We start from the raw sequence: 20,992 nt of genomic DNA on the forward strand, positions 1-20,992 counted from the left end.
ACCAGACCATTGTCACTTATTTGAATCCAACTGTTCGACCACATTTCTTGCTGTTGCTCCTCGTAAACTGCGAAAAAATAACTGTTATAAGTTATATAAATATATAAATATAAGAAGTAAATTCATGATTTAAGAAGATACAGACAAGAAACAAGTCAAATTCGCCAGTGCAGTAAGATAATTACTTTTGGTAAAATAAAGACTTTGTATAAAGAACAAAGTTCTAAAAAACAACAACCATACCGGATAATGTGTAAAAAAAAAAAGGATATTGCTGATTAACACTAAAAAAGTCTCAAAGGCCGTGTCTATTTTAATACATTTGTTTGAAAATAAAATAATTTTCTTTCCGTTTTTATCCACACTGAGTCGGCGCTGTCAGTCAACATAAATGTAGCTTTTTGAAAACTCTCTCTAAAGTGGATCAATTTAAAAACGCTGTTTTCACGACGCAGTGTGGACTGTGAAAACGGAGGCTTTCGAAAACAATGTCGCATTTTCAAAGACCACGTCATTTTAAAGACTTGACAAGACGCTTTGCTCAATCAACTTAGTTTATGTGAAAAGACTCAACTGTTACTCTTAACACACCGATCTATTAATATTATGATATTAATGAGTCAAACACTGATTGATATCTATTCAAATTATCATGAGCCCAAAACCTTCTTTCCAACGACTTAAAAAAAATCACGCAAATAAGGCCATGGGTGTTGGGGCAAATTAGAGTCAGGAGTTTTCATCATCATTTCAATCATTTATTCCTCTCCAGATTTCCTGCTTGCTGTTGAACTGACACTAAACTGTATGTTGGTGATAAGTAGAAACCACCAAGCGGCAATCAAAAAAGTGTTAATGCACTCGTAAATCAAAGAAGAAACGACCGATTTCACAAAATGTAGTTGTGAAGTTAAAGTCTCGCCAAATGAAAAATGAAAGAACAGACACACAAAAAAAAAGCTACTTAAGTACAGTAAGAAGTTACATTTACTTCTTTGCGGTCCACCACTTGAAACCCAATTTTCAGACCTCGTACCTCCTTCATGCAGGATGATTCAAAAACTAGCACAAGCAAGAAAACGCCTCAAAACCGTGTCCATTTCATTCTCTTTTATTTGTGTAGCGCTTTTTAACAGTAAATGTCTCAGAGCAGCGTGATCGAGATCTGGATGTGAAAATAGATCTTCAACGAACGAGTCAGAGGTGACAGTGTCCTTGGAAGGGTTTTAAAAGGGAAAAACGTGTTTAGTCACAGTATTAATAAAAGCGCCGTGACAGAAACAGTGATGAAGATATTACTGTCTCTCTTAACATACAGCTAAAAACAGTACAGAACATTTCCTAGATGGAATGAGAGAAATAATTATATTGTAGAGAAGTCCTAAGAGGCCATGCATATTTCATTTTTCTCGCTTTCTCACAAACTTATTTTTCCCGTGATCTTGACATCAACATTGTTTCCTCATGATCACGATTTTTTTTTCTGTGTATTGGATATAAGAGCCTGTTCTTTCTCTTCAACAATTTTTAGATCAAGACCCCTTAGGTGAAAGAGGGGGACATGGGGCAGGGACCCCCTCATACAAAATGTGTCAGACATTGGCACTGATATTAATAGAAACCAATCGTATTACATTAGTTACCTTACGTTAAGACAATAAAAACAATGTTGTTGTTCACGCCTCATTGTCTGTATATCTTCAACGCTTTCAAAAAGATTTATGCATCATAACAAACATATATTGCAATAAAAATCACGTTATTAAGTTGTTCACAGTTGTTTTTAATTTTAGTAGATTTGCTGTTTCACATTGCATAATACATTTGCGCGAACGTCAGCTTTAAGTTTAATGGAACTTTAATGTGATAATTATAATATGGAAAAAATTTATTAATAAACATTAATCATATTTATAATAATATATAATTTTATCCTTAATATTTTTACTCGTTTATTTTTTTTAACAAAAAAATATTCGTGAACATTAATTAGCGGACCCCCTGCAGTACCTCCGCGGACCCACTAGGGGTTGTGGACCCCTTGTTGAAGACCCATGATCTAGAGGCAGCATCATGGATAATAACCATAAGCATTAGTGGACACGCTCGCTGCCACAGATAGTTATGGTTATTATCGATGATGGTGCATCCAGAACATGCTCTTATGCCAAATACACAAAAACAAGGATACAATATTTGTCATGTCAAGATCACAAGTCGTGATAACGAGAAATCAGCTTTTTTTTAATGATGAAATCACGAGAAAATCACGAGAACGAAAAAACCAGAAAGAAAAAAACCTTATAATAAATCCTAAAAAAATTTTTTAGGACTTCCATAATATTGTCATTCTGTATTCATTTATTATTATTTATATATATTGTGTGTGAGGCCCTTTGACTTCAGGTGACCTCTTCATTACTGTAGTTGAATTACTTCGTCTTTTCTCTCCTCTGTCTGCCGATACATTTCTCCGGGTTTGAAATGGTTTCTTGTCATCCTGCCTTGTTTTTTTTCTTCTCTTTTTTCCCCCTTTCGAGCCGTCTGTCCATCGATCGTGTGTTTTGATTGCATTAAGGGTCCCGTGTGAAAACGAAATCCATCTGCGATGACCGTGCAGGACAGCTGACATTTTTACGCTTGCAGCTGATCGATGGGGAGGTCGGAGGCAAAAGGCAGTACAGTGGTGTCTGAGAGAGCAGGCGGACGTACGAGGAGAGAGGAAAGCCTTTTGAGCAGGATCAGGCAATAAGGAGTAAAGAGAAAGAGATTGGTGTGAGATTTGAATGTGCGAAGATTTAGGACTTAATGTCTGTGTGTAGTGTTAAACGCCAACTGACTGATTTTCTGCAACAGCAGATCGGACAGTAATGACGATATACATCTACATGATACGGACAAAAGTAGTGGAAAACCTGACTTTTGATTCCCAGACTGTGCACACAAATTTGGAGCCTTTGGATGTTGTGGAATTCAATATTTCCATCACTTTAAAAGCCAGCTTAATAAAGATATGCTTTACACAGGTTGGAAAGGAAGATCTTGAGTGGCTTCCTCACTCTACATCAGTATCTGTCTTTACTAACACCCTCATGGGATGAATGAGCACAAATCTTCCCAAAATCTAGTGGAACATCTTCCCAGAAGAGTGGAGATACAATTTTCATGGTCCAAACTTATGTCCCTTTAGTGTTTGTAGAACAAAAGCTTGTTTGTGCAGCCCTATACATACATATATACATGTAGGAAGTACTAACCTCCTGCTTCTCATTTAACATTTTTATTTGACTTAAAAAATACGAAAGTTTTTGCTTTTGATTGGACTTAAGTATGAAAAGTAAAAGTAGTGATGTATGAGAACTGTATGTGAATAATAGATGCAGTTCAGTGCTCTATTTTCCTGCACAGTCCACACTCCTTTATAATGAGAGTTTTCTATCGTTATACACAGTGAGAGAACCTTTACTCCATACACACTCTCACTAGAGCCATGGGGTTACGTTCATGCTCTCACCACGGTTAAACATTCAGTTTAGGGATTCACGTCAAAGTAATGGCATTGCAGTGTAGTAAAAAGGCAGATATTACAAATTTGTGAGGTAAAATTTTCCCCAAATTAAAAATTGTCCGATAAAGGACACATAAAGGATAATAAAGGACACGTGAGAAGAGCTCTGTTTAAAAGAAAGTACTTTATTTATCTACGTTTATACACATCACCTTTAAAATAGTCCCCTAGCACAGCAATACAGCGTTCCCAGCGTTCCCAGTGTTCCTGCCACTTCTGGAATATGTCCTGGAAGTCTTCTTTTTCGAAGCGTGTCAAACACCTTCACGCTGGATCTCCGCAATGGTGTCAAAACGTCAACCTTTGAACCGGATCTTCATCTTTGGGAAGAGGGCGAAGTCCGCAGAAACTCACGTGTGAGGAGAGCTTGGTGGCAGATTTGCCCAGTTTCATGCAGAATTTCACGTTTGTTTTTTGTTTTTACTATAAAATCATTCTGCACGATTGTCGTAGTATCAGGCTGCACACATATTATACTAACAGTTTGGAGAAGAACCACATGTGGTTGGAAAATTTGGGGGTCCCAATACTTATGTCCATTTAGTGTAGCTGTGGTATAACATGAGGTGGACTGACTCATATTTGGGTCAGTCCACCTCAGACCATCCCATCATTAATTCATTTTATGTTTTGTGTGTTTTATTCATTTGGTAAAACTTCAGGAAGTGATTTTTGTTTTCACTTTGTTGAAATATTGCAGTCATGAGTAGAAGAAATGATGACGTATGTAGGATTGATGGAACGAGAGAGAGGGAAACTGTATTAAAAAAGAGATGATGTAAGGGTCAGGTGATGAGCACAAACTGTGCAGAGGGGACGAGAGAGAGGACGGTGATAATGAATCAGTGGAAGGTGGAGATCAGCAGGGATCTGTGGGTGGGCAGAGAGAGAGAGAGAAAGAAAAAAAAGAAAGAGGGAGGCACAGTAGAAAAGGGACAATTAATTAAATTTCTTAAGTCCATGTTCCCAAGTCCTAGAGGTAATATTTGTCCATGTCACGTTTATATTAGCTTTGATTAGCTGAGTAAAGAGGAAGTGAGAGGCCAAGTGGTGACCTTTAGAAACTGCAAACAATCCCACAGCTCAATTTCAAGCAGCAAAGAAAGAAGGAAACCCTCTGCTTTTTCTCTCTATCCATCTCTCTCTCTCTCAAAGTGATCAGCTGACCGACAGAAGTCCAGCTGAAACGAGTCCAAGTGTCCGCGATGAGTCACCGCTCTCCTCCTGTCTTGTTCACGATGGCTGTAATGACATGACCATGGACTCTCACAATGTTTCTCCATATACGTCATCCAACAGCACTGACGGTCTTCCACTCTCACTGGGTAAACAGCAGCATCACAGGTTTATATTAACGTGCTCATTCGAATTGATAATCGTTTCCATGGTAACGGCTTCCATGTAATTGGAAGTCCCTTAGATGGAGGTTTATACCAGCTGATTTTTTCCTCTTTTTTTATTACGTTTTTAAAGAAAAATGATTAGACTCATGGATTTTTCCAGCTTTATGTGGTTCCTTCCCAAACTGTTACCACGAACTTGGAGTCACACAATTGTACAGAAACTTTGGATGTGTAAGCATGAAATTGGAATGCTAGCTGCACCCCAGGCCTCCTCACTAGTGATGGTCGTTCGTGAACGATTGAATCATTTGAAACGAGTCTTTAATGTGACTCAGAAAAACGAGTCGTCTCAAAGAGTGATTCGTTTATTTTCTACTAGACACGCATACGCAAAGCATTACAAAACCTCTGTAGTTAATGTACAGGATACATAGCTCTTTTTTATTACATTTATGCAACTAAGCAGTTGAGGGTTAAGGGTCCATGACTGAGTTTTTGTTAGCATTTCGTGACTTGAACATTTTGGGATTTGAACTCACAACCTTCAAGTCGTGTGTGATTTCAAGTGGATATTCTAGTCTTTTCACCCAAACACATTTGATACAACATCCACTGAAATGGACCAAACATCATTTCTAAAGGACCAAAAAAAAAAAAACAGCATTCCAATGCATTTTTTTATGGACAAATTATATCTCTATGATATGGTGAGGTGACCAGCAAAAAAAAAAAATGTTAATGGCTTCTTAGTTGTCAAATGTACATTACAGAACAGTGAAATTCTTTTTTGAACATAACATAACTCACACAAGAGTTGACACAGTGCCCCCGGAGAACAGAGTGTTAATGGCTTTGCTAAAGGGCCAAGAGTGGCAGCTTGGCAATACTGGGGCTTGAACCCAGAGCCTTAACCACTGAGCTACCACTTCCTACTAGTGTGAAAAACGTGTAAAAACAAGAAGTTTGACCAGTGATCAATGAAATATACATCGGAATCAGAATCAGGTTTATTGGCTAAGTGTGTTGACATACATAAGGAATTTGGTTCCAGCTGTTAGCCATTAGCATGGCGATATAAACAGCAAATTAAAACCCGGAATCGCGCTATGGAGCGGCGTGACTGAGCATGTGGTGTAAAAAAACTCTGACCTTGTGATCTCTGTTGGAACATTAAGCAGAAGTTTTGTGAAAAATCTCTCAGTGTTTGTGCTTCCACTACCTTTTAACACGCTAACAGAAGGACGACCTGCTGAGATTAAAGCATTTGCAGCGTCCCGAGTACAAGGATTACAGGATAGACGCATTAGTGTACGGCTCTGTCTGACCCAAGGACGCCACCGCCGCTGTGCGGTCTGAGTGCCGGCGCTAGTCATGGGTTTGGAGCTTTCAGAGTTTGAACTCTGACCTGTAGCCACCAGGCTGTCGTGTAGCCGAGCTCCTGACATGTGATGTAGCTGAGTTAGGAATGTTCATCTCGAAACCGCCGTCTCCCCATCATGTTTGTCATGGCAACAAAACCAGAGGTAAAAAGACTTCTCTCTTTTTTCCTATCTTTCTTTCAGAGCTCATGCCAGAGCCAGAGAACGAATAAAATAACGTTAAAACAGAAAGATAAAGAAATAAAAAAGAGATAGCGAGACACAATAGGCGTGACCCAATGAAAAAGTCATTTATAGATGAGACAAGGAAAGGCACTCTCGACAAAAGCTAAGCTTTAGTGTACTTTATAAAGGGTGCGATCGCGTACCTTTATTTATTAATGCCGTTTTATCTGAAATGAATAATCCAAGCACAGAGCCAAGTGGATGAGGGTCAGAGGATCTACAGTGCAGTGGCCCTCAGGCAGAACAGGTATTTAAACTGAACAGTTTCACTCCCTGGCACATGACACACAAACGTTTCGGTGCTTAGCACAGACGTGTGTATTTTGAAAATAGCAAGCGTCCATAATGAGTAGCCACTCATTCTTAGAATAGGCGCGTCAATATACACGTGTGATTTGGCTTGCAGCCGGAACTACTTCCAGAGATGCAATTATAGACAATCAACACCTGATCTCAATCTCTCTCTCTCTCTCTCTCTCTCTCTCTCTCTCTCTCTCTCTCTCTCTCTCTCTCTCTCTCTCTCTCTCTCTTTTTTCTTCTCCATTTTTAATTAAGATTCAGACTACTTTACTGATTTCATTGTTTACATACAATTTGCCAAGGTACCTGTGGAAAAGGAGGGAAACTTTAAAATTATATCAAATAAAATGACAATTATAAAATAATATATCAAATACCAAATGCTAATAAAATATAATAGAATTAAATTTAATTAAGTGACTACATTGTAAGGTGCCATTGTACAAAGGAAGACAAAATAATACCACGCAAAATAAAATAAAATAAAATAAAACAACAAAATAAATTAAAGCCTAATAAATGGTTACTCTTTATTTGTCTGCTGGAGTAATACAATGAAAATATATATAATAAATTTTTTTTTTAATTGATTTCAATTAAATCAGATAAAAAAAAAAACTGAACTGTTCTTCCTCTCTCTCTCTCTCTCTCTCTCTCTCTCTCTCTCTCTCTCTCTCTCTCTCTCTAATTACCCCCCCCCCAACCCCCCCACATACCACCACCCTTCTCTTCTTAACAACTTTGCCAAAAGCGTCTCATCTCTGTTACAGGTTTTTTTTCTGTCTTTTGTCTGCTGCAACATGGGGTTCAATCTCTGATTAGATCCCACAACTCCATCCCAGCTTTCGCTTGATCCAAGTGCTTCAATCAATCACTATGCATGTATAATGTTTTTGCTTTGTGACTGTTTGAATACAACCATGTGTTATCATCAATCACAAGCGGGTTAATCTGGGGGCATTAAAATCTCACTTCTGTCGATCACTATGTGTAATATTATTATCTAAGCAGAAGTGCAATTAGCAATTTTTTGAAGAATTGTACTTAACTACATTTTAAATCATATCTGTTACTGAGTGAAAAAAAATAACTAAATAAAATAGACCTTATGCGAGGGGAAAAATCCTGCCCTGAAATCTACTGCACTGATGGGTGGAGAAGAAACGCTAAACTCACAAAAAAAGAAAAATGAAGACGGACAAGACAGTGATGGAGACCCGGCTGAAAGCGCCTGTATTCCGAATCGGCTTTCTCGATTTCTCTCATCCTATTTCTCTCATCTCATTTCTCTCATTATTTTCAATTCAATTCAATACATTTTTATTTGTATTGCGCTTTTAACAATGAATATTGTCTCAAAGCAGCTTTACACAGATAATGTGGTGATAAAAATAAAAACAGATTTTCTTAATAATTGTAAGTTTGTCCCTGATGAGTAAGCCGGTAGCAACTGTGGAAGGAAAAACTCGCTGAGATGGCATAAGGAAGAAACCTTGAGAGGAACTCAAGAGAGGAACCCATCCTCAGACTCAAGAGGGAAACCATCCTCATCTGGGTTCCACCAAATGTCCATGTATTACATTTTTATTTATTTATTTTTTATAAATTTATATCATCATTTATTTAGGGCAAACAGTTTCCTCCCTTTTTTTTAAAAGTAAACTCCACTCATCCGGGCTCAGAGTGCACATTCACACTTTATAGCTATTTAAAGTCACTAGTCAACTTAATGGTATATTTGAAAGGAGGTAGGAAGAAACCAAAGAATGTGGAGAAAACCTCTAATCTCCACAAAGAAAAGAGCTCACGATCACACTTCAGAGCTGTGAGGCAGCAACTCCACTAGCGTGCCAGCTCATACATCATTTTGTGGCGGGTTAAGGTCTAAGCTAGTTAGAATGTTCAGGAATTAAATAAAACTAGAATACCCTGTGGTGTAATGACAGCGGTCTGAAGTATGAATCTGCTCATCGCTTCTTTGAATTTGTTTGAGACAAGCTTCCCCTCCCTCGCTCTCCCACACATCAACTATGGCGACATTATCAAAGTGCAGAGCACCAGTTGGGCTGTAATTTCAGCAAACTGCTCTCACACTCTACAATGCTACAGCGACATGTCTTAAGGAGGCTGTTACGATTTTCAAGGAGCTGGAGGGAGAAAATGAAAAAAATATGTATCAATGATAGGAGCAACTTGAATCTGGGTTTACACTCTACAGTTTCTGGCAACGAGAATGAATAAGGTGATGTGCTTAAGTAATTGATGGCCGATTTAGCTCCAGTGTGACCAAAACTAAAACGCAATGTTCATCTAAAAAGCTATATTTAGGAAAGAGTTTGGGATGACCTAAAATTAACACAGACAATCGAAGGGTCGAAGGGATTTTTATTGTCATTTTAAACATATAGAGCTGCTAAAGTAAGAAGCTGAGTGAAGTTTCACTTGTACTTGGAAACCCAAATCTGGTTCAGCACGACAATGCCCTTGTGGACAAAGCCAGCTCCATTAGGATATGCTAGACATGGGATGGAGTGGACGATCTCCTGCTATAGAGCTCTGACCCTCAACAATATTGAACACCATTGGGATGACTTGGAAGACTGACTGCACCCCCCAGGCCTCCTCACCTCACCTACATCAGTACCTGACTTTACTAACACCCTTGTGGCTGAATAAAAGTTACAGAATATCCCCACAAACACACTCTAAAATCTAGTGTAACTTCTTCCCAAAAGCATTTTTTTTTTTTTATTTTAACATTTGAGGTTAATGTAGTTAACCAGTCATGGAAGAAGACTTTTTAAAGATCTCACAGTCAGGTGTCCACTAAATTGTCTTTCCAGTATACAGCCTGTCAAAAAACACATTCATGTTCCTCTTGAACATAAATAAGATTGTAATTTTACATCAGTAATATAAGCAAGAAATGTGCAATCACTGTAAACAGACAGTGTAGAACGGTGTTCTTTGTGTGTGTGTGTGTGTGTGTGTGTGTGTGTGTGTGTGTGTGTTGGGGTCAAGTCAGACTCTGGTTATTGAGAAAGTCTGATGGCTTGGGGGAAGAAACTGTTGCACTGTCTGACCCTGAAGACCCGAATGTTTCCATACCTTTTTCCAGACGGCAGGAGGGTGAACAGTGTGTGTGAGGGGTGTCTGAGGTCATCCACAATGCTGGTAGCTGTGCGGATGCAGCGTGTAGGCTAAATGTCTGTAATGAAAGTAGAAAGACCCCGATGATCTCAGCTATCTTTGCTATCTGAAACAATGCCGTTTCCGAATCCAGGCACTGATGCCGATGCTTAGGATGCTTTCTCTTTTGGTGAGAATGTGGTGAGGGCAGGGGGTGGGTGGGAGCTGAAGTTTCCTCAGCTGTTGCACAAAGTAAAGATACTTCTGAGCTTTTTTTGTTTGTGGAGCTGGTGTTGAGGGACCAGGTGAGGGTCTCTTTCAGGTGATGCTGAAGTGTAAATGAAATGCTAACAAATTATATCCTTATTACCTCAAATTCACTTTTATTGTCAAGCGCAAACTCAAAGTTATTGTAGGATGGGCTTTAGAGGGTCCGGGTAAAACTCGTAAAAGGCTGCTTTGTAAACCTGGCTTTAACTAATTAAGTGAAATAGGAAGTAAAAACAAAAAACACGTGGCTACATTTGTATGTGTTTTAAAAAAATCCTATACCACATGTAGTCCCCATTTGCTTTTATAATGATAAAAATTGCCATCGGTGCTGATAATATTGAATAGGATTAGTTTAAAAAAACACAAATTAGTTGATTATTTAGTTGATAATAATTGACCCCGTCATAATTTGGTGCCGTGGCCACTTTTTCCATCAGCTGCGTATACGTGATTAAACTTTTATCGATCGAAGTCCACTGTATGTGTTTTCAATCCATCACCTCGTGTCGTTCTTGTCGGTTGGCTGGAAGCTCAATCGTATCAGTGTTACTAGTTGCTAACGAGTTCACTCTGTGAAATCAATACAGGTCACCTGGACCTGTGAGCAGTATTTCAGGATTGTCAGAAAAAGCAAGTAGCTTCATTTGTCCTGTAGGTCATGGAATGCTGCAAGTAATCTATGGTTCCATGGAGGTTTTTGTGAATCTTTCAGTGACCGCATCCAAGTGTTCAAAACTTGCATACAAATGCATAGATATTAAAGTACAGGTAACAAACAGATTGCAACCGTCTACATTCTGAAGGTCAGGGGCAGAAAAGTGTACAAAAGATAATAGTCCATAGAGTTCTATATTCCCATCCTGTAGCTGGGGCATCAGAGGTTGAGGCATCTTCCATGCTCTATGAAGAACAGGCATGTTACCTAAGCGAAAAGGTTAAGAGGCAGATAAAGGCAAAGCAGTTACACAGCCTGAAGCATGCTCGGGTGAACGCAGCTTGGCTTCGAAAGGCCCAGCATGACTCTAAAGCTAGATTCTACATGACACACAATGCATGTGTAATTTAAATGTCTTGTACATAGCCATTACATGTAATAGCACAGTACCGATACGCTCTCTCTTTCTCTCTCTCTCTGATCGCATCCTGTGTTCTCAGCTTTGGTCCTAGCAGATTTAAAACATTGTGTATCTTGTTGTTAAGTTGGCCTCAGTCAAAGGGTGGTCCTCAGAGTTATACTGAAAATCCACTGTGACAGTTTGACTTCCCTGAAGAAAAGAAAAGCTGAGATGAAGGGATAAATACTGCATAACCAATATCAAGACGTTGTGAAAAAGTCTAGGACTGGCACCGAAGGATATTTTTTTGAAAGAACCACAATTGTCATGCCAAATAGGAGCAGTGGCCCGGACCTTCACCCACCTCAGACTAAACCTCAGTCTAATACATTAATCTCTCTTTGTTGATCTTGTCTGAGGTTTGTTCATTTTGCCTGTCATTTATCATGTATAATGTAAAACCATATTAATATTTGCTGCTAAACTGCTGACATGCTCTTTACAGACTTTACGGACAAGTCTTTTCCTTTCTTCTATGCTGCGTAATTTCAAACTTTCTTTGAAATGGTGTAGTGCAGGGGTGTCCTAACTTTTCCACAAAGGGCCTGTGTGGGTGCAGGGTTTCACTCCAACCAATCAAGAGCCACACCTGATAATCATAAAAAATTCAAATCATTAGACAATTCACAGTGTATAATTTAGTGAAACAGAGCTAACACAGAGCTTATTATTATTAATAATAAAACTATAAAGTAGTCAGTGTGCATATATATATATATATATATATATATATATATATATATATATATATATATATATATATATATATATATATATATATATATATAGCGTCAGCTCGCGAGCGGGGGGGCGAAAGAGACAGTGCACTCTTTTTCAGTGTCTGGCAATGTAAATAAAAATAAGACAGTTTAGAAATAAAACTGGCCTTTATAATACCAAACTAAATCTGTAACTAAACAGATATTGCTGATATCTGAATCGTTAGCCAAGCCTTCACGGACAGCACACATCCTGAGCAAGATCCAAATACACAAACTAAAAATGCCCGCAAATATGTATTAGGTTCGGACAATTTCAACCATTAATTTTATTTCCAGCATTGGACGATAGACAGTTCAGGAAAGAATGATATGAGAATTATAAATGGCTTGAATAAAGTTCTGCCCTTGATCGTGCCTTTTTTTGTATATCAAATATAAAAAAAACACAATGAGAAAGACTCTCTGACATTGCTGTAGTTAACAGTGAACGGATCATTCACATAGATTTGGATAAGATAGGTAAACGCTTTGATGCCCCACCTGGTGGCTGCTGTTTAGCCCCCTCACTAAGGTAGGACGTTGTTGTTGTTATACACGTTCAAATTTGTGTATCATTTTTTATATTTATGAGGGAGCAAAAAGACTTGTTGTTCAGATTTCTTTTGTGTCATGTATTTGACTTAATAACCAAGTATCGCATTTATCTGTCTATCCATCCATCCATGCATTTATCTATCCATGCATCTACCCAGGCTCAGGTACTATGAAACCAGTGTGCCATCCATTGTCATACATACATCTACACACTGAATAAACTCTATACTATACTGCATGATTTAGTATAAATAAACTGCACAATCATTTGACCTCCCCATCTATCCATTAATTTTACTGTCTATTCCATCCATCCATCCATCCATCCATCCATCCATCCATCCATCCATCCATCCATCCATCCATCCATCCATCTATACATCTATGTTTTCATGCATCTACCCAGGCTCAGGTACTATGAAACCAGTGTGCCATCCATCATCATCAAAGTTGAATGAAGACACTAATCAAAAAAGTGCAACGTAGTGTTCCTATATTACTTTTCATTCATCCATATGTCAGGCCATATGCTCATCTATTCACCTGCATACAGGCGGGTGATAAAATTAAAGGGGAAAAAAAGTGTGTTAGTAAGTCGTTTAACCACCACAAGCTGCCAGAATACCTTTAGTGCACTTTGGCAAAGATTCTACAAGTCTCTGGATCTCCACTGGAGCAACACAGACTGTTCTTATGAAGGATATTTATTTCCTCAGTTAGATTTCTGGGTGATGAAGAACAGTCACTTCAGAGGTGTTCAGCTTCTACAGTTTTTTACATTTTCCGTGGCTGAATCGAATATGCAGGCCAATAGGAATCCGAATTTACCATCTACTTTATCCACTTGATATCCACCGCTGGGTTTGTTTCTGTAACTCGCATTATTCCACACTGTGTTCTTTTACTTGTTTCACAGTTTCACAGATTTAAACATTATGTGATGAAAGGGAAAGATAATTGGGCCATATTGGCCATACTGAGAGCTCTCGCAGCCCCGTCCCTTCCTCCTGTGGACCAGATGTTTTCCACACCTCACACCTGTCTATTCCAGATCATTTTTTTCATTGCTGCCATGTCAAGCACAGATAACGTCCAGCATGGGCTACAATTAACAATCACACAGATATCTTCATGTTTCAGTGCTTTTTCCCACAATACAATACAAGTCAAGACTGAGTAAACTTTATGTATCACTCGGAAAGTCTGATGGAAGAAAGAAAAAACACCAAGGCAACTCTACAGGCTTTCATGATAGATGTACAACTCCTCAGTCTGCATGGTGAAGACAGCTGTCAAAATATATATCTTTAAAAAAAAAAGAAAGAAATTCATAAAAAACCCAGCTTTTTGTGTGAACATTTCTCTCCCCGGTCCTCTCCTTTCATCTGACCCTGGGGAGGAAATGCAGGACGCTTCTTGTCATAAAGGAATGGAGAGACACGGGGCTTGTCAGAGCTGAGATTGGATTCCAGCTGTGCCCGGCTGTGCCCGCTGGCAACGGGGTGATGTGGAAGAACCCACACTCTCCCGAGAGGAGGAAGAGAAGGACAAGGACAGCGTGGAAAAAAACGAGTGCTAGGCGTCGACGCTGGAATTGTTCGCTTTTTTGTTTCAAAGTGAATTTTTTTTTTTGCAGACTACAGGCTGTACAAAGATCTTTTCTAGATTTTATTAATAAGACATATCAAGCTTAAAATATATATTTGATGAGGGGAATCTCATCAAATATAAATGGCTGTTAAACGTAATAATGAATAAGCTGAATCATCATTAGCCTGTTGGTAAAACTTTTCAAGTTCTGAGAACCCACAGGTCGTAAAAAAGCCCACCATAAGGCCAATTTAGTGGGGGGCCTGTAGACTATCAGAGGTGGAAAGTAACCAATTACATTTGCTTGCCATAGTGTAATTAAATAGTTTTTTGGTGTAATTCTACTTTCTTTATAAAGTCGTCTTTAAAATCTGTAATTTTACATTTACTTAAGTATGTTTTGTTTGAAGGATTGTACTTAACTTTATTTTAAATCCTATCCGTAAATAAAAATAATACAAGGGGAAAAAATTGGGCCCCGTAAACTGCACTGACTGATTGACAGGCAGAGAACAAACGCGATAAACTCACAAGAAAGAAAGATGAAGACGAACAAGACAGACGCCAGTGCTGCAGACCTAGCTGAAAGCAAAATGCTGTCAAATCGAAATTTACAGTCGTTCATGAAGCAATCGTTCGATTTGTTCATTTTGAACGAGTCTTTAATGTGACTCAGAAGAATACGTTCTCTCAAGGAGTGATTCGTTTATGTTCTTGTGGACATGCATGAGCAAAGCATCGCAAAATCTCTGTAGGTTATGTACAGGAAACAGAATTGAGTAGTTTATCTTTCTAGTCCAACTCCCATTGACACAATGCAGTGCATTACACAGGAAGCAGAATTGAGTCATTCTCATGAGTCCTCTGCTTCGAGTCGTTCATTCTTTTATCACATATCACTCGCATAGACACACGCTACACAATGCAATTGGTCGTTTTTTTTTTTTTTTTTATCTGGATTTTGACATTATTGTTACAATAGATATGGGAGTCACGTGACAAAAGAACGAAGGACTCAGGCCAGAAGATATGAGATGTGAAGCTACTCAATCTGTTTAGCATAAATTGTTTCATTGCTGCATATATTCATTATTGAAATTTTGGTCAAAGTTGGTGTATGTAGACGTGTTGGAGTATCTGCCTTATTGAGAATGTAGCATTTTAGCTTATTTTTAATGAAATGATGAAATAATGAAATAAAAAAAATTCGTTCATTTGTTTACTTTAAACCAATTCAATAAAATTATTCGATCTTCCCATCACTAGTGTGTGTTCACTGTCTGAATTCTGAATCTGCATTTGTGATTTCTCTCATTATCATAAATGACTAAAATAGTGGATTGTTTTTATTTTTTGGCTGCGAAAGTGCAATACACATTAGACTTATCATCTAATTGTCAATTGTCGCTTTAATTTGTAAAGGTCTTACTTCAATTAAAAACACATAGTTTAAGATTTATTTTCCCTTGTCCTTTTTAAACTACACTAGATTTTTAAATGAGCTATTTTCACTTTTACTTGAGTAAATTTTCCCTATAAAAAACCTACAGAAATCCTGTAGAATTTTAGTATTTTGTTTTTGTGATGGTTTCACTGAGGTAAAAGTACCTTGAGTAGAATATTTGATTACTCTTTCCACCTTAGGCGACTACAATTACGGCATTAGGAAGACAATATCATTCAGTGTGAGTTACAGTACTCTTATTTATACAACTGATCAGTCAAAAAATTAAGGGCCTTGCTCATGTGCCCCAACACTGCCAGCTATTCTGTGGTGGAATTTGAACTCACAACCTTGAGTTTTCTTTTCAAAAGAGTAAAGAGACTTGTAGAACAGAAACTGCTCATGTGTGACATTTGTAGAACAGCAGGGTTTATACTATAGATGGAAAATGGATTGGAGATGGGGGGATTGAATCCTGACAGTTAAGTAGCCATCTGTAACTGGGCTCATCTGTGGCTGAGCTTCCTGGCTACTAGGAATGACATGCTCTCTCTTCCATGTCAACTACAGTGTACATGGAGGAGTATGTATAGCACTGTCCTTTGTGTGTGTGCATTAGGTTGCCCTGTGACACAGCATGAGCAGCAGTTTGAAAAGATTTGCTTGGCTGGGTTTAAGTTTTGAGCCGTTTTTTGTGTAATGCAGTGGAGAGAGCATGACGTGAGAGAGATCAGAGAAGATTTCCTAAAATAATTTTATTTTTCTTCTTTCAGCTGCTCCCATTAGGGGTCGCCACAGCGGATCATCCATCTCCATACTCCCTTGTCCTCTACATCTGCCTCTTTCACCCCAACCACCAGCATGTCTTCCCTCACTATGTCCATAAACCTCCTCTTTTCCTCCTTCCTCGAGGCTCCATCCTCAGCATTCTCCTACTGATATACCCCATATCCATCCTCTGCACATGTCCAAACCATCACAATCACACCTCCCTTAACCAGCGTGTACATCCACCTCTTCAGGCTCTTCTCCAGCTGCTCCCTACTCTCACCACAAATCACAATATCATCCACAAACATCATAGTCCACAGAGACTCCTGTCTGACCTCGTTTGTCAACCAGTCACTACTGCAAACAGGAAAGGGCTCAAAACCTATCCTTGATGCAGTCTAAACTCAACCTTAAAAAAGTCTATGGTTCCTACTGCACACTTTACTGCTGTCACACATGTCCTGCACCACCCTCACATATTTCTCAGCCACACCTGACTTCCTCATACAATTCCACAACTCCTCTCTTCACCCATACACTTTCTCTAATTCCACAAACACACAACTCCTTCTGACCTTCTCTATACTTCTCCATCAACATTCTTTAAGCAGATATTGCATCTATGGTGCTCTTCCTCTGCTTAAAACCATACTGTTGCCCACAAATTGTCACATCATCTCTCAGCCTGGCTGCCACTACTCCTTCCCATAACTTCATGGTGTGACTAATCAACTTTATCCCCCTGTAATTTCCCTTATTCTTAAAGATCGGTACCAGCACACTCCTTCTCCATTCCTCAGGCATCTTCTCATCTTCTAAAATCTTGTTAAACAACCTGGTTAAAAACTGCATCTCTCCTAAACATATCCATGCTTCTATCGGTATGTTATCTGGTCCAACCGACTTTCCACTCTTCATCCTCTTAATTGCGGCTCTCGCTTCCTTTTTCATTTAAAAGAAAAGTAAAATATATGGGGCAAATAGTTAAGGAAGAAAGAAAGAAAGAAAGAAAGAAAGAAAGAAAGAAAGAAAGAAAGAAAGAAAGAAAGAAAGAAAGAAAGAAAGAAAGAAAGAAAGTTACTCGCTGAAAGCTAGATGACAAAAGAGTGATGCAACAGAAAATCACGAAGTGAGAAAGTGATGCAGGTACAGTAGACGTGATAAAGCTAACCTTACTGCTAATAAACACAGCTAATGTTTCTATTAACAGCACATATTTTACCCACGTCCACTTGCATAACATTAGCTTGCTTACCAGTAAGTATATTATTTAAAAACTATTATTTACACCCAACAATTAGCATAAAATTAGCTCGCTTACAATCAAACACGGCTAATAATTTGCACATTACCTCATTTGCTATCATATATGGTTAATTTGATCATTTACATGCAGCAGTTAATAAAATGGCTAATTTGCTGATTTACAGACGACTATTTTAGTCAAAGACTCAAATATGGTATTCATAGCTTCCCCTGCCAGGCCTCGCTCACCCCGTCACCACACCAGCCAACGAAGAAAGAAAAAAGATGCTATTTTATGCTACGCTGAGAGATTCTCTCAGTGGGTTTAGCCCAGTTTAACCTTACAACAATCCAGCAGTGTTTGATGCAAAACCTAAGAGAAACCCAAAGCTCAGAACATGAGGTTTTTTGTTTCCCCACAAAATGGTGTGAGTGCAAAACTCTGTATATAAGAAAAGAGTTTCGGTTTGGATTCACTAGGCTGAATATATATTACTACAGTAACCCATATAATCAGTCTGTACAATTGAGAAAGCAGAAAAGCATCTCAGAATGCACAAAACCTCCAACCTTTAGGTGGACGAGCTACATCAGCAGAAAGACACATCAGGTTCCCCTCCTGCCAGCCAAGAACCAGCATCTGGGGATATTATTGGAATAGATTCACCAAAAATCATTTTTTTATTTCTAGTCTTTAACTGTCCACTTTGGGTAAATAGAAATATAGATAGATAACTTTTATCCTGAGGGAAATTATTATTACAACCCCTATTCCAAAAAAAGTTGGGACACTGTGTAAAATGTAAATAATAAAAATAGACGGCAATGATTTGAAAATTTCATAAACACATTATATTCACAGTAAACAAAACAAACAAACTGAAAATATATACAATTTCAAGAGGGAAAAAAGGTAATTCAGAATTTGATGGCTGCAACTTGGCTCAAAAAGCTGGAACAGCGCTATGTTTACCATTGTGTAGCATCACATAGCATTCTGTCTGTATACATCTGGAAACTGAGACCAGTTGCTAAAAGTTTAGGAGAGGAATGTTGTCCGATATGTGTCAGATTGTGTCAGGATTCTAGCTGCTTAATAGTTCTGGGTGTCCTTTGTTTTTTTTTTTTATGATGCTTTAAATGTACTCAAAAGGTGAAAGGTGTAGACTGCAGGGAGGCCAGTTTAGCACTCTGACTCTTCAACTAGAAAATCATGCCATTGTTATAGATGCTGTATGCAGTTATTATTGTCTTGCGCAAATAAGCAAGGCCTTTATGGTTTTTGGAATTGGGGTTGTATTAGATAGATAGATAGATAGATAGATAGATAGATAGATAGATAGATAGATAGATAGATAGATAGATAGATAGATAGATAGATAGATAGATAGATAGATAGATAGATAGATAGATAGATAGATAGATAGATAGACAGACAGACAGACAGACAGACAGACAGACAGACAGACAGACAGACAGACAGACAGACAGACAGACAGACAGAAAGTTAATTCTGGGGGTTCCAGCCTGCAAACCTTAGCTCACAGGTTAGGGTTAGTGTTAGGGTTGGTGTAAACAATAAGTGTGGCTCTTGAGCTGTATCTGCATGTGCTTAGGTATTATGCTGTTGCTCCATGATAAGAAAAAATTACAAGTAGGTATATTGCTGCATTCAAGACAACACAGTTTCCACTCGGTTGTGAAAACAGCAATAAAAAACTTGTTCAGCTTCAAGAAGTTCTCTTAAAAGAAGAAAATCCTGAAAGTTCACATATTGAGAACTGGAATGAACGAATGAATGAATGAATGAATGAATGAATGAATGAATGAATGAATGAAGGATGGAAGAAAAGAATAATTAAAGTTTTTAAATAAATGAATTGAATAAATACATAATACATGAATACATTGCCCAGGAAACAACAGTGCATATCAGAGTAAAGTGTAAAATAATAATATAAATTTAGAAATTTAGAAATATCAATTTGTCGTTGAAATAAATATTATAAGTGCAATATATGAAATAGGGTTTTTTTTCTGGGTCAGATAGACCTTCACTTGAGTAGTGGAAACCAGGCTGAAAGAAGAGGTGACCATCTGTGAGCAACAGTATGGTTTTATGCTGAGGAAGAGCACCACAGACACATTATTTGATTTGAGAATGTTGATGGAGAAGTATAGAGAAGGTCAGAAGGAGTTGCATTGTGTGTTTGTGGATTTAAAGAAAGCGTACGACAGGGTGGAGAGAGGAGTTGTGGTATTGTATGAGGAAGTCAGGTGTGTTAGAGAAGTATGTGAGGGTGGTGCAGGACATGTATGAGGACAGTGTGACAGCAGTGAAGTGCAGTAGGAACGACAGACTGGTTCAAGGTGAAGGTTGAACTGCATCAAGGATCGGCTCTGAGCCCTTTCCTGTTTGCAGTGGTGATGGACAGGTTGACAGACAAGGTCAGACAGGAGTCTCCATGAACAATGATGTTTGCGGATGATATTGATTTGTGGAGAGAGTAGGGAGTAGGTCAAGAAGAGCCTGGAAAGGTGGAGGTACTCGCTGGAGAGAAGGGGGAATGAGTCAGAAGGAGTAAGACAGAGTACATGAGTGTGAATGAGAGGAAGGGAAGTGGAGTGGTGCGGTTGCAGGGAGAAGAGGTGGAGAAGGTGGAGGAGTTCAGGTACCTGGGGTCAACAGTGCAAAGTACGTCTCAAGGTTACGTATGTAACCCTAGTTCCCCGAGGGAACGAGACGCTTTGCGACGCAGCTTGAAGTTCACAAATGGTTAAATGGTGTTAGAGAAGTGAAGAAAAGAGTGCAGGCAGGGTGGAGTGAGTGGAGAAGACTGATAGCAGGAGTGATTTGTGATAGAAGAGTATCTGCGAGAGTGAAAGGGAAAGTTTATAAGACTGTGGTGAGACCTGCGATGTTGTATGGTTTAGAGACAGTGGCAGACAGCTGGAGGTAGCAGAGCTGAAGATGTTGAGGTTTTCGTTGGGAGTGACAACGATGCACATTACTAGAGGGACAGCACATGTAGGACGTTTTGGAGACAAGGTGAGGGAGGCGAGATTAAGATGGTTTGGACATGGGGTATATTGTTAGGGGAATGCTGGGGCCGCCAGGAAAAAGGAAAATAGGTAGGCAAGGAGGAGGTTTATGGATGTGGTGAGGGAAGAAATGCAGGTAGTTGGGTTGAAGGAGGCAGATGTAGAGAACAGGGGGGTATGGAGATGGATGATCTGCTGTGGCGACCTTTAATGGGAGAAGCCGAAAGAAGAAGAAGAAGATAGACCTTTACT

This window comes from Silurus aristotelis (genome assembly GCF_946808225.1).
Source record: "Silurus aristotelis genome assembly, chromosome: 17".
NCBI classification, from domain to species: Eukaryota; Metazoa; Chordata; class Actinopteri; order Siluriformes; family Siluridae; genus Silurus; species Silurus aristotelis.